Source organism: Rana temporaria, chromosome 6 (genome assembly GCF_905171775.1).
Source record: "Rana temporaria chromosome 6, aRanTem1.1, whole genome shotgun sequence".
Lineage (NCBI taxonomy): Eukaryota > Metazoa > Chordata > Amphibia > Anura > Ranidae > Rana > Rana temporaria.
In genome coordinates this window covers 61,382,151-61,398,283 of record NC_053494.1, presented here as the reverse complement: position 1 = coordinate 61,398,283, position 16,133 = coordinate 61,382,151, and positions in this window count along the sequence as shown.

Below are 16,133 nucleotides of genomic sequence, written 5' to 3'. Positions count from 1 at the left end.
CTTACTGCGTGTGTGCAGTTTACTAACACCTGAACGCAGTCGGTGTCACTGCGACTATTTTGTTACATAGCACCTGAACGCAGTCGCTCTTACTGCGTGTGTGCAGTTTACTAACACCTGAACGCAGTCGGTGTCACTGCGACTATTTTGTTACATAGCACCTGAACGCAGTCGCTCTTACTGCGTGTGTGCAGTATACTAACACCTGAACGCAGTTGGTGTGACTGCGCCTGTTTTGTTACATAGCACCTGAACGCAGTCGCTCTTACTGCTTGTGTGCAGTTTACTAACACCTGAACGCAGTCGGTGTGACTGCGACTATTTTGTTACATAGCACCTGAACGCAGTCGCTCTTACTGCGTGTGTGCAGTTTACTAATACCTGAACGCAGTCAGTCTGACTGCGACTATTTTGTTACATAGCACCTGAACGTAGTCGCTCTTACTGCGTGTGTGCAGTTTACTAACACCTGAACGCAGTCGGTGTCACTGCGACCATTTTGTTACATAGCACCTGAACGCAGTCGCTCTTACTGCGTGTGTGCAGTTTACTAACACCTGAACGCAGTTGGTGTGACTGCGTCTGTTTTGTTACATAGCACCTGAACGCATAAATATGGCTGGAAGGACAAAGAGATGCAGAGAGTCACGAGGGCAACCAGGCTCTGCATCTAGAGGTAACGCTGGTGGTGGATGTGGTGCATCCTCTTCAGCACGTGGCCGTGGCCGCTCGTCCTTTTCGGGAGCTGGCCGTGTTGAGCCTCAACATGCAGAGAAATTAGTGGAGTGGATGACCAAGCCGTCCTCCTCCTCCTCCTCTCTCACACAGACTGATCATAGTTTGTCTGGCAAAGCAGCTGCCAAGGCGTCCTCTTCCCTCTGCACAATGGCATCACACAATCCTTCCCTAGTCCCACCGTGTCCTCCTGAGGAGTCCCCCGAACTGTTCCAACACAGTGTTGGGTACATGCTGCATGAAGATGCGCAGCGTTCTGAAGACTCCGATGACGGAACACAGATAGAGGAAGGCATTGATGTGAGCCCAGGGAGAGGGGGTGGCCGAGAGGGACAACAATCTAGGAGTGATGTTCCCCCAGCTGGAGCATACTGCCAGTGATGATGAGGAGGGAGGGGATGATGAGGTCACTGACTCTACCTGGGTGCCTGATAGGAGAGAGGAGGAGGAAGAGGAGGAAAAGGAGGACGAGGCACAGGCACATCTCCAAAGAGGCAGGATGCCCTCCAGGGGTCAGCTTAAGGGCAGCACACCAACTGCATTACGTGGCACTGCTGTGTCTCAACGGTACAGCAAAAGTTCTTTGGTGTGGGCCTTTTTTGAAACATGTCCATCAGATCGTACCTTTGCTGTTTGCAACATATGTCTCAAGCGTATCTCGCGTGGCCAAAACATCACCCGCTTGGGCACCACATGCTTGTCCAGACATATGTCGAGCTGCCATGCAGCTCGTTGGCAAGCATACCAGAAAGACCCACACCAAAGACCAAAGCGTACCTCCCCTTGCCCTTCTGTGACCTCCAACCCCACTAGACCCCCAGTCCTCTCTGAAGCCTGCACTGAAGTTGTAGAAATAGGTGTGTCACAACCTAGTAGTGGTAGTACATGCGGGCAATCTACTGATAGTACCAGACAAATTTCCCTGCCCCAGCTGCTGCAGCGCCGAAAAAAGTACACTCCCAGCCATCCTCATGCCCAGCGGTTGAATGCTAGCTTAGCAAAATTGCTAGCACTTCAACTGTTACCTTTTCAGTTGGTAGATTCTGCCCCCTTCCATGAGTTTGTGGAATGTGCAGTACCTCAGTGGCAAGTACCCAAACGCCACTTTTTCTCACGGAAGGCGATTCCGGCTCTCTACCGTCATGTGGAAGGCAATGTCCATGCCTCGCTGGACAGAGCGGTCAGTGGTAAGGTGCATCTTACCGCTGACTCATGGTCCAGCAGGCATGGACAGGGACGTTACCTGTCTTTTACGGCCCATTGGGTGACTCTGCTGGCAGCTGGGAAGGACGCAGGGCAAGGTACAGTAGTTTTGGAGGTTGTTCCGCCACCACGCCTCCAAAACACTACTACTGCTTGTGACACACCTCTCTTCTCCTACACCCCCTCCTCTTCTTCTTCCTCTGTGGCCTCTTCCTGTGGTGATGTTTCCTCAGAACCAGCCGTGCTCCGTAGGCGTACGAGGGGCTACGCAGGAATGCAGGCCAAGAGATGCCATGCGGTGCTAGAGCTGGTGTGATTGGGAGACAGGAGCCACACTGGGGAAGAGGTTCTTTCAGCTCTGCAGGGGCAGGCTCAGAGGTGGTTGACGCCACGCCAGCTGAAGCCTGGAATGGTGGTCAGCGATAATGGCACCAACCTCCTCTCTGCCCTGCGACAGGGAAAACTCACCCATGTGCCCTGTTTTGCGCATGTTCTCAATTTGGTGGTGCAGCGGTTCTTGGGCAGGTACCCGGGCTTACAGGATGTCCTGAAGCAGGCCAGGAAAGTCTGTGTGCATTTCCGGAGGTCATATAATGCCACTGCTCGGCTGACAGACCTCCAGAGGGAATACAACCTGCCCAAGAACCGCCTAATCTGTGACATGCCCACCAGATGGAACTCTACGTTGGCCATGCTGCAGCGGCTGCACACGCAGCAGAGGGCCATCAATGAGTACCTGTGCCAATATGGCAGCAGAACTGGCTCAGGGGAGCTTGGTTTTTTTTCACAACGCCAGTGGGCCTTGATCAGGGATGCATGCACTGTCCTGTCACCATTTGAGGAGGCCACGAGGATGGTGAGCAGTGACAGTGCATGCATCAGTGAGACTGTTGGAGCACACCCTACGTGGAATAATGGACAGGGCCCTTAAGGGCAGAACAGAGGGAGGAAGAGGAGGACTTCCTTACCTCTCAAGGCCCCCTTTATCCAGACACTGTTCCTGCTTGCCCACCTAGAACACAGGAAGAGGAGGATGATTGTATCAGCAGCATGGAGGTGGAGCCTAGCACACAGCATCAACAGCAGCAGTCTTCAAGGGATCATTTACAGTCCCAAGGAACACGTGGACTTTTACGTGGCTGGGATGAGGTGGCTGCGGATCCTGTCGTCCTTAGTGACCCAGAGGACTGTGCCCCGAATGCCTCTGCAAACCTACGCTGCATGGCCTCCCTGATCCTGCAAAGCCTGCGTAAGGATCCTCGTGTACGTGCTATCAAGGAGAGGGATCATTACTGGCTGGCAACTCTCCTTGATCCACATTACAAGAGTAAGGTAGCGGACCTTATGTTGCCATCGCAGAGGGAGCAGAAGATGAAACTTCTGTGGGAGGCCTTGCAGAAGGGTCTGTGCAATGCGTTCCCAGAACCGGGGGGATTACCAAACCCTGGCCCTGGACAACGTCTTGCTGAGGCTTCGGTGAGTCAGAGAAGGAGCGGTGGAGAAGGTGGCCGTCTGACCGATGCGTTCAGACAATTGTTTAGTCCGCAGCCCCAAGGTCGGACCGGTTCCAGCAACCATCGCCAGCGTCTGGTTTACATGGCCTGGGAATACCTAGCGGCAAGATCCGACTTGGACACCTTCCCCACGGAAAATCCTCTGGCTTACTGGGTCTTGAGGATGGATCACTGGCCAGAGCTTGCACAGTACGCAATTGAGCTACTGGCTTGCCCTGCATCCAGTGTTCTTTCAGAATGCACATTCAGTGCTGCTGGAGGCTTTGTGACCGATCACAGGGTGCACCACTCCACCGACTCTGTTGATCGACTGACCTTCATCAAAATGAATCAGGCTTGGATCAACACCAGCTACAAAGCACCTGATGCTGATGTTACTGAATACGAATTTTTTGTTGAAATGTCAGATCCCTTTGAGACTGCTGATGCGGAGTGACTGTCCTGTTATGCTGCTGATGGAATATCCTTCTCCTCCTCACTTTTCTTGCCGATAGCTAGTAAGAAATTTTGTTTTTCTGTGCTCCGCCACCAGTGCCTAAGGCCTAATTTTTCTGCCCCTGTTTAACAGGGGAGCCTAATAACAATTTTTGATGCAATACTTTGCACGTGGCTCCTTGTTGCGCTCCAATTACAGATATTGGGAGGGGTTGCAGTGTTGTGTTGTGCCTACGGACAAATTTTTGTGCCCCTGTGTAACAGGGGCGTCTAATAAAAATTTTTGATGCAATACTTTGCACATGGCTCCTTGTTGCACTCCAATTAAAGATATTGGGAGGGGTTGCCGTGTTGTGTTGTGCCTAAGGCTTAATTTTTCTGCCCCTGTGTAACAGGGGCGCCTGATAACAATTTTTGATGCAATACTTTGCACGTGGCTCCTTGTTGCGCTCCAATTACAGATATTGGGAGGGGTTGCAGTGTTGTGCCTACGGACAAATTTTTGTGCCCCTGTGTAACAGGGGCGCCTAATAACAATTTTTGATGCAATACTTTGCACGTGGCTCTTTGTTGCGCTCCAATTACAGTATGTTTGAGGGGTGCCCTTTTTTCTAAAATTTTGCTTTCACAAAAAAATAAAATAAATCGAGATATTGTTGCCACACAGCACGTGCGCAAGCAGTATTAAATTACTTTGTTCTTATAATAATTTCATGTTGTGCAGGGACATTTCTAAACACGTGCCACTACTATAGACACACAGTAGGTGTGATATTTGAAGGAATTTTTCATTTTTTTTCACTTTAAGCATCATTAAAATCGCTGCTCCGGAAAAACGGCCGTTTAAAAAAAAAAAAATATTCCATTGATACATGTTCCCTGGGGCAAGACCCGGGTTCTGAAAGACGTTTTCCAACATTGAATTGAATATTGGTCTTTAAAATGAGCGTTTTTGAATTCGAACGTTCGAGTCCCATAGACTTCAATGGGGTTCTACATGTTCGCGCGAACCCGCGGTCTGTTCGAACGTTCTGGTGCGAACCGAACCCGGGTATGTTCGGCTCATCCCTAATGTGGACCAATCTTCTAAGAAAGCCCTGCTGGATTTACCTTTTAAGGGTGAGAGGCTTTTTGGTGCCTTTCTGGATGACCTTATCAAAGATGCCACAGAGGTAATAGTACTCTGCTCCCGCAATCCATAAAGGGTATGGAACCACGCCGTAGGCAGGGGCCCTCCTTCACTTCGCATAAGCGTTTTTTTCGTCCGCACAGTGCTGCGGGTAAACACTCCCAGGCCGATAAGACGCCTGCTGAAGGACAAAAGCGTCCCTGGTTTTGCAAGCCCAACAAGCCTGCGGACAAATCTGCGTCCACATAAAGGTCTGCCCCCGACCGACTTTCAGGTGGGGTGTCGTCTTCGCGGCTCGGTGGACATCCCTACTTTCCGACCGGTGGGTTTTGCGAGGTAGTTTCTCTCTTGCCCACCGAACAGATTTTTTCCCCTCCAACCTCCAGCTTCCTCCGATTCGTCGGGAAGCCCTGTTTGGGGCAGTTCAGGATCTGCTGGTGCGCGGAGTGATCTTACCTGTACCATTGCAGGAACGGTTTCAGGCTTTTTACTCAAATCTGTTTATAGTCCTGAAGAAGGACGGGGTCTGTCCGATCCTGGCTCTCAATTGCTTTGTAAAAGTATAAAGGTTCAGGATGGAATCAGTTTGCTCTGTTGTCGCTGCTCTCCATCCGGGGGATTTTCTGGAGTCCTTGGACATCAAGGACGCATACCTACATATCCCTATATGCTCCAGGCATCAGAGATTTCTGCGCTTTGAAGTCGGAGACGACCACTATCAATTTGTGGCTCTTCCTTTTCAATGGATGAGCCTCCCGGTCCCTATAATGCTGGTCCATGTTCCCCACGTAGGCCAAACCTCTACAGGTGTAGATCCCAGAAGGCATTGCAGGTGGGGATTGGTGGCTTCCTCCACTGTGGGGTCAAATCCAGCACCATACCTACAGATGATTTGATGGTGGAGTTAGTTAGCACCAATCCACTGTGTTTTCTAAATTGTATTTCTATGTTAATTTTTTTCTCTTTTCCATATTTTTACTTTTGTTTTTTTCCCTCAGGATGTGCCCATCGCTGTCTCACGTCACTCCTGGTGGACAGACGTACACCAGGAGTGACGTGAGACGGCGCTGAGGACGCCACTGTATTTTTTTATGCACTCGTTTTTGTATTTCATGTAAGCATATTTACACCGAAATAAATATTCCCTTAGGCCTTGTACACACAATCAGTCCAAACCGATGAAAACGGACTGATGGTCTAATGTGCCTACACACCATCAGTTCAAAATCCGATCGAGTCCAATGCGGTGACGTAAAACACAACAACGTGCTGAAAAAAACAAAGTTCAATGCTTCCAAGCATGCGTCGACTTGATTGTGAGCATGCGCAGGTTTTGAACCAATGCTTTTGCGTACTAACCATCGGTTTTGACCGATCGGTCATCAGTCCTATTTTAAAGCAAGTTCTAAAACTTTGGACTGAAGGACAAAAGTCTGATGGGCCATACACACGGTCGGTTTGGACTGATGAAACTGAACCTCAGTCCGTTTTCATCAGTTTGGACTGATCGTGTGTACAGGGCCTAAGTCTTAAATACTACACAATTGGAGGCCCTCTTGTTCCCAGGTACGGAGATCATATAGGTACTTTTAAAGGAGACAGGTTAGGATTTCGGCTATCCGGACCGTGAGATTCCAAGGAGGTCTGTGTGTAGAATATTGTATGCAGGTGGATACATCTTTTCGAGTCGGTTCACACTAGGGCGACACGACTTCCAGAGGCGACTCCGACACGACTTGAACATGAACCACAGGGCGATCTGGGGCGATTTACAACACAACTTGAAGTCGTCTCCAGGACAGGAGACTTTCCAGTGGCCAATAAAACAACAATCAGCTCTGGGAGAGGGAGGGGGGCAGGAGAGGTTTGCCTGAGAAATGTATGTTATCTTCCTGGAAAGTCGCTTCAGTTAAGACAGTGATCCGACTTCTGAGGCGACTTCCATTGAAATCAATGGGTACAAATCGCCTACAAGTCTGATTGAAGTAGTACAGGAACCTTTTCTGAAGTCGGATCGCCTTGAGTAGTGTGTATTAACACCGCTCCCATTCACTTCCATTGTATTTCTCTACAGCGCGACTTGGGACGACTTGAGGCGACATGAAGTCGGATCGCAAGTCGCCCCAGTGTGAACCGGCTCTTACTGTACTGTTGACTTGATCCATTAGTGAGGTGAGAGTTCTGGGAGACCAGATTAAAGTCTTTTGGTGCAGTTACTCATTCCTCTCTGGGATTGGTGGACATCTATTATTTCTCTTCTATAGCAGTGTTTACTGTCACTTCACTTATGGACTGGATTATTTGTCCTTTTATTATTTGATCTATTTTGTTATCTTTATCACTACATTATGTGTTTTTAATATTTTGCGCAATAACTTAATTTCCTTCATTACTTTGTTAGTAAAGCTGACTGAGCTTTGAAAGCTCTTCGCACACTTATTGGACCATCAAGTTCGCAGACACTGTTACCCATCTCAAATTCTATGAGCATGGGAACAAGTGTGGTCGAATGCTGGCCAGGGCTCTCCAAAAGCGATGTGCACAAATGCATATTTATAAGCTTTGCTCTCCTGCTGGAGACATGGTTGCCCATTCCTTCAAAATTGCCTCGGTGTTCCATGAATACTATGCTGAACTTTATAATCTTGGCTCCCCCAGTCTTCCCCCCAATGCTCAGGTGGCCAAGGTGTCTAGCATACATGAATATTTGGCCTCAGCAGGCCTTCCTTCCTTGACTGAAGAGCAGCAATCCACTCGAGTCCCCAATTACTCCTCTTGAAGTAGAACCAATAGTGAAATCCTTGCCTGGTGGAAAGAGCCCTGGCATTAATGAATACACCAAGGCACATTATGTTACCTTTTTGCCGCTTTTGGTACGCCCAATTGTGTAGCGATTTTAATTCTATAGCAGGTGGCAGCCAGATTCTATTGGAGGCTTTATTGGCTCATTAAAGTTCTCCAAAGGTAAGAACTATACCCAACCACAAAATTACCGCCCTATTCCACTGCTAAATGCAGATATAAAAATTTTGGCTAAAATTCTGGCAAATCGCCTGAAACATCTTATGCCCCATATTATGCATTCAGACCAAACCGGATTTATTGTGGGTCACAAGGCTAGAAATAACTGCCTCGGGGCAATTCTACATATACACTGGGCTCGTAAACGTCAGGCCCCAATGCGTTCAGATTGGACCTACCTTAAGGTGGTCCTGGAGACCCTGGGGTTGGGATCGGACATGTTGGCATGAATTATGCAAATTATGTGCTCTTTCACTTTACAAATTCCCTTTCTCATTGCCTAGCCTGATGCAAGAACTTCAGTGTTTTTGGGATTCTCTCAAACTAAAATCAGAGATCTTAACTATCCAGCTACCTTCTTCAATCGAAAACAGCCTGCAGACAGCCTTCCCCTTTACTTGGGCCAAATCCTCACCAAAGTATTTGGGCATTTAGCTCACTGACAGCTTTGATACCATTAATGCCAACAATTATTCTTTTGTTATCCACAGTTAAGCGAGATTTAGCCTTCTGGACTGATAGTCTTCATGTGGGTGGGCCCAGTAAATATAATAAAAATAAATATCTTCCCACAGATACGCTTTACCCAGCTTACCAGTACATTGACCAGGTTTGTGTTGAATGAGGAGACCACTGAACGCTTTGAGAACGCTGCAGTGCTCAAAGAAACAGGGGTGGTCAGGGCCATAGTTCTCAAACGGATCCTGAACTGGCATTTCCATACTCAATCTAAGCTATGGGTATCCTTAGAAAAATGTATGACAGGCAAAAACTTGTCTAACCCCCTGTGCCTGGCACGGGAGCACAGGGGGCTGTCAGAGCATGGGTCGTCAAAGGAGAAGTGCCATCTTAGAGTTTGAGATCTAATACATTAGCTATGGGATCTGTCCCATTTGGCTCTGCTCAGGGTGGTTTAATTTTCTTTCCCCCTGGCGAACAAATTAACTTCTTTGGACCATGGGCAGATGATGGCAATGCCAGTTAAAATAAATTCTTGGAGAACGGCAACTTGCTGGCCTTTGAGGTTCTAAAGGCCCAGCGTGGTGGACTTTTGGCCTTACAGACAACTCCACCATTTCTTTGCCCAGCATGGCCATGCTATTAGGGACATATGCTCTCTTACACCTTTCAAATGTCTTTTCATAGCTGAAGAACCTATACCTCACATGAGGCTGTTGACCCACCCGTACCAGCTTACCCATTCTAGTTCACTGGATTCCAAAATGCAAGAGATAAACTATAAGATTCTATCACGCTGGTACAGAGTGCCTGCTGACCTGTCGCATATTTATCTCTACCCCTGCTGGCGAGGCTGCAGCCACAAAGGTATTCTGCTGCATCTGTGGTGGGAATGCCCTGTGATAGAGCCCTTCTAGAAGGACAAATACTCAGATACAAGATATTTTTGGTCTAGACATTCCCCTATCCCTGATACATTTTCTCTTATGTTCCTTCTTTTGCTGAAAAGTGTACTGCCTCCTCTGTGACCAAGCGCTGGCTGCCAATATATTGGAAGCGCACACAGATTCCTAGTATAGGGGAGTGGATACGAGGGGTGAATAGGATCAGGGATGCAGGACTGTATAGCAACCTGCAAGGGCGCACACAAACTTTTCACCAGCATGAGGGCTGTATGGTTAGCGCACATTCCAGACCCACAGTTAGCTTCTTCTAGTCTGGACTTGGCGCTTCTGGACAACAAAAGCATTCTCAGCAGCAATGAGATGGACCTTTTTTTATTTCTTCGGGCATAGGAATGGTTTTCCTCGTTCACTCTTTACAACAGCACACTGTGGGCACTAACAGAAGCGATTGGCCTAACAGCAAGCATTCTTGGTATGTGCCACATTCTTTTCTTTATTTTCTTATACGTTTTATCTTTTGTTTTAAAATGCACAAAACTGGCATACGAACAGTTTTGTCATGGTAGGCAAGGTCACCTGATTTAATGACGATCCTACCCTTTTCAGTACTTATTTTTGTGTGTTGCCCCTGTAGTGGCGGGCTACTGCAGGAGGTATGTCATTTGGGGGGGGCCCTCAGTGGCAGCGTCTGCTGGGCTGCATGGTTAACAAACGTAGCATGCAAACTGTCTTTGACAGTCTAGGATTGGTTCCGAAACCTACTTGTTTAATTATTTCTCAAGTTTTGGATCCATGCTCATGCCTCTAAGGCTGCTGCTAAAGGAGAATGCTTTCTTGGTTTGTAGATATATTTTTGTGTGCTTGCATATATTGAACATGTCATAGATATTTTCTATCTTCCTCATATGTATGGAAATGTTTACAGCAACATGTTCCTTTGTATAAAAGTAAAAATAAAAAAATAAGGAAGAAATTAATATCTCAGAGGTAATGTCAAAGTGGAGCATGCTCAGTAGACGTGGCAACAGTCAAGCTATACAGGCTGCAGTGGGGAGAAGGAACGAACAGCAGCTGAAGACAGGATCAACCAGGTATATTTGTCTTTACACAAAGCAAATATTTTAGTGACTTTGTGAGCATGCAGACACTGTTATATAGCATGTAATGAGTTTTTCAGTGTCTGGGGGTTTAATGACAACTTTACCCCCTTGCCAACCAGCTGCCGCAGTTATACTGTGGCAGGCTGGCTTGGCTGCACATATTGCCGTATGTGTACGTTATGCTTGTACATGGCAATTTGTGGGCGCACGCTCCCATTGGCCAGTTGGAGGAGCCAATGAGCTGGGCAGGCGGACTCGATGTCCCTGCCAGCCACCCATGATCATTATCCACAGTGTAAGAACAGGGATCTGCCAGTGTGAACAAGGCAAATCTGACAGGGGAGATCACACAGATCCCATCTTTCTGCTATAGAGGTAATACACAGTGAGGGAACCGTTAACCCTTCGATCGTCTGTTAACCCCTTCCCAGCCAGTGACATTAGTAAAATAATGGTGCATATTTTTAGCACTAATCACTGTAGTAATGTCATTGGTCTCCCCCCCCCCCCCCAAAAAATAAATAAATAAATAAAAAATTAATCAGATCGCTGCCATTACTAGAAAAAAATAAAAAATGCCCCAAATCTATCCCCTATTTTGTAGACAGGATTTTTAACCAAAAAATATGTAGAATACAAAATTGGCCTAAATTGATAAATACATTTTAATTTTTTCTAAAATTTACCTTTTTTTTGTTTATAGCGTAAAAAACACAGGTCATCAAATACCACCAAATAAATCTCTATTTGTGGGGGGAAAAGGACATACATTTTGCTTGGGTACAGCATTGCACGACTGCGCAATTGTCAGTTAAAGCGAAGCAGTACCGTATGGCAAAAAAATGGCCTGATCATCAAGGGGGTAAATCCTTCCGGGGCTGAAGCTTAAAGGTTTAGGGCCCTTTCACACGGAGCGGATCAGTAATGATCCGCTCCGTGTGTCCGCTTTGCTCAGCGGGGATCCTCCGTAAAATCCCAGCTGAGCTGGCAGGGCGGTCCCCGCACACTGTGCAGGGACCGCCCTGTGTTTCCTCCGCTCTCCCCTATGGGGGATCGGACGAACACAGACCGTATGTCCGTGTTCATCCGATCCGGCAGACAGAAGAAAAATAGGATTTCTTCTGTCTGCAAATGCGGATCTTTGCGGAGGCGGACAAATTATGGGTGTCAGCGGATGTTCATCCGCCGACACCCGTAATCACATAGGGACCCATGTATGTCACGTTTTCATCCGCGGACGGATGAAAATGCGGACATACGGTCCGCTAGTGTGAAAGGGTCCTTAGCTGCCCAGTCTGTTTGCATTTTAAGCCACAAACCAGTGTTGGTGCAGGATAAAGTTTTACCTAAAAGCAAGGGAAAGTCCGCAACAGGAGCGCAGACAAAAATCTTCTAAAGGTTCTAGCATCCCCCAATTAACTTAGAAAAAGCACGTTCAAATCAGTTTGTATAGTTAGATTTTCCCTCACTTCTTTTCCTGGGCTTTATTTCCCCTTGGGGCAGTGAAGCAGCCATCTTGGGTGCAAGCAGTAGAAACTCAAAAGAATAACTGCAGATATACAATATTTATGAATGTAAACTGAACATTTTATACGACATACATCACCACAGTTCTTTTACAGGATTACAATTTAACTCTGTTCTGTTGTCAAACTTCAATTTTATTAGCAATTCATGGAGTTTATTAAAAGAAACATAAGGGGTAAATTCCCCTGGGTTACAAACATCTGACTTACAAACGACTCCTACATACAAAACGGAGGGAGACAACAGGAAGTGAGAGGAAATCTACCCCCTAGGAAGGGAAAATTCACTCCTGTAAGCATCATGGGAAAAAAAGTACCTCTACTGATGCTTTATCACCAATCCTCGTTTCCAGAAAAACCCAAAATGTTCTGAATCCAATTCATTCGATGTCACAAGGACAGAAATCAAGGTTAAATCTTCTGAACAGGGGCACAGACAGCAAAACAAATGTTACAGGGGTGTTAACCCTTCCTTATGCTATCCAAAAACATTAAGAAAAATAGGATTTTTTTGTACTCACTGTAAAATCCTTTTCTCGGACGTCAATGGATGGACACAGCTCCTTAAATCTTGACAAGTGGGTTATGTTCCCTGTTTACAGGACTAGTCCTCTCCTGTAAACAGGGAACATAGCCCACTTGTCAAGATGTAAGGAGCCGTGTCCGTCCATGGACAATAAGAGAAATATTTTTTTGGCTGCAGCTACACTTAGAAAATGTACCTGTTCGGACGTGCAAACAAATTACGCTTCACGCATATACAGTATACATCGGCAGAATGGCTGGGCAAAGCAACGTACCTGTACATCGCTTTTAATTTCCTGCCGGGCTCCATGACCGTGGGACCTGCGGACTTGATATCAGTCGGTGTCCCACGATCGTGTCACTGAGCTTCAGAACAAGGAGGTGCCTGTGTAAACAAGGCATTTTCCGGTTCTGCCTTGTGACCTACTGCTCCCTGTCATCGGGAGCAGTGATCAATGTCGTGTCCCAGGTGCAAACCAATCAATTTACGCTTATTGTGATTTTTTTTTACCAAAAATATGTAGAATACATATTGGCCTAAACTAAGAAAGAATTTTTTTTTATATATTTTTGGGGGATATTATAGCAAAAAATATTGCTTTTTTTTAAATTGTCGCTTTTTGATTATAGCATAAAAAATAAAAAAACAGCAGAGGTGATCAAATACCACCAACAGAAAGCTCTATTTTGGTGGGGAATTTTGTTTGGGTACCAAGTCGCATGACTGCGCAATTGTCAGTTAAAGTGAAGCAGTGCAGAATCGCAAAACATGGCTTGGTTATTCAGCAGCCAATTCTTCTGGGGCTGAAGTGGAACAAACCTACAGATCTTGTTTGTAACCCGGGGACCACCTGTAGTCCATTCCGTTCACTGAAGTGTGTTTTCTACAACCAGCATGAGACAGGCTTTAAAAAGAATTGATGCATCTTTCCATATATTTTGTGCCGTGCAACCATTCAGCTGAGAAGTACTTCCAAAAACATGCAATGCCAGTCTTATGGAATACGTAAACGCAGAGCCAGGTTGGCCTGCAGAATATCTTTAGGAGACTGCAGAACACAAGATTACCATCAAGGATCAGCACAATAAAGTGGCTTGGTGTATACAAGCAACACCAGAGCAAAAATGAAAGTTCCTTAACAGGCATGTTATTGGCACATTTATGGAGCATATTAATAAAGAATTTATTTAGTAAATATTAATTTCACCTTAAGAAACAGACAAAGTAGCTCTAAAGTCTTAAAGCCTTTGTTACACCAAAACTTCATATCACTGATATGTGCCTTCTGTACCATGTACTTGTATGAGAAAGTATCCTTTTGTATTGCTTACTTTATGTGAAATCCCTGGTTGTTCCTGCTAGTCCCTCTACTTCCCCATTACAAATGACCACACTAAACAGCAGAACACACTGTGGTCCGTTCTCTAGCTATGCTGGGAAATCTGTGTGCTCTCCTCCAATGATCAGACTTGTCCTGACATGCTCCCACTGCACAACCATTCACTGGGAAGCTCAGTGTACTGCTGCTTCTCCTCCTCCCTCCAGCTCTTATGCAGCCAAGAACTGAGGGAATGTGACCACTTAAAAAAATACCCCCCCCCCTTTTTTTTATAGCTATACAAAAATGTTTTGCCTTAACATTGAGTTTAAAATACAAATGGAATTTTTTACAAGGTGATCATTTTAAGGCTTTTTTTTAACCTTAAAAAGGATGTAAACCCTCACATATACCCAGTGAAGTGAACACCCTCAGATAATACACAGAGATGAAACAAACCTGCGTACAAGTTTTTCATGTATATCTGCCATCTTCACCTTCATATACAGTTTAGAAAGTGCACATTGTGTTAGATTTTCTCTTCCTGGTTAACACTGTGGTGAAGCCTAGGCATACAGCTGAGACAGCAGATTGGAGGAAAGGCACACACCCCCTCTCCTCATAAGTAGAGACTTTCAACACTGTCCTTTGAATCGTTTAGCATGCTGCCAATTTATAGCATCCTCCCCAACACAAAACTTGGGCTGCTTTTATCATATGTGACAGAGAACTTGTCAGGAGTTACCAGGCTGATAAACAGAGGAAAGGGGCATAGCGCTTTGAAGAAAGAACAAAGCACTGCAGATATATGTGCCCGGCTCAAATTTCATGAAAATCGTGTTTACATCCACTTTAACCACTTCAGCCCCAGAAGATTTCCTCCCCTTAATGACCAGACCATTGCAATAAGCGTATATTGATTGTTTTGTGCAAAAGTTATAGCGTCTACAAAATGGGGGATAGATTAACGGCATTTGTATTATTATTTTACTAGTAATGGCAGCGATCTGCAATTTTTAGCGTGACTGCGACATTGCAGCGGACAGATTTGAGACTTTTTTGGGACCAGTAACATTTATACAGCGATCAATACTATAAAAATGCACCGATTACTGCATAAAGGACACCTGCAGGGAAGGGGATAACAGTAGTGGCGATCATGGGGTTAAATGTGTTCCCTGGGAGATGTTTAAAACTGTGGTTGGAGACTGACTGGGAGTACAGATAGATTGCTGTTCTTAATCACTAGGAACAGAGGAGCTACGTCGACGTCATCCGCGTTTGCCTCACAGAGACCCAACAAGCTGTGTACATTGATCCGGACGTTCGTTCCGGTAACTGCTGTTATACCTGCACTCGGTCTATGAGTGCAGGACTATGTGAGTTTTTTATCTTATGCTTTTAAATTTCATTAAACGTTTTAAGCAGTTAGCACTTAGAATTGTCCTTCTTACTCCTTTTCGGTCCATGTTATTGCGGTATGGGAGAGTGTTGCCTTGCTTATTGCCCGCTGGTGCCATCTGGTGGATTCTTTGGAATTGAACCCATGTAAAGCTGATTACCTATCTCTGGAGATTTTGCTTCTTGCCTTTTGACCTAGCCACAGGTCGAAGTATTGAGGTGAGAGGCCACCCTTTACTCTTGGTGGAGGTTAACCCTTTCCTGTGGGTCACGGATCTGTTGAAGATTATTGCACTTTTGATCACCATTGATTTTTTGGAGCACTTTTATCACTTTGCACTTTATGGACTTTACCAAATTGATTTATTGATTTATTATTGTATTTATTGTATTATTTGCGCTGCACTATTTTTTCTATATGATCACTCAGAACTTCCCTGTCAGAATGGGGATCTGTTTGTTTACATTGACAGATCCCCGTTCTGGTTCTCTATGGAGCGATCGTGGCCACCTTCTATAGCTGTTAAAAGGGACCAACGTACAGATACAGCGATTTAAGGGGACGAGCCGACCTGCCACAGTATGACAGTGGTTGGTCGGCAAGCAGTAAATGCATTCTCTGCATTAAAGTGTATGTTCACCGTTAAAGAAAGTCTGTAAGGTGACCTTCCCGGCAGCTTCCTCTCATTGCAGTTTTGACAGTATGGGCTAGACGGCTTTTAAATCGGTCAGCGTCGTCCATGTGATGGTGCTGAGCAATTTAAATATCTGTAACCCATACTGGCTTAGAAATTTGGACACGCAATTAAGCCATGGGGGGTTTCAAACCCCCCGTGGACCGGTAAAGCGGCTTTTCAATGT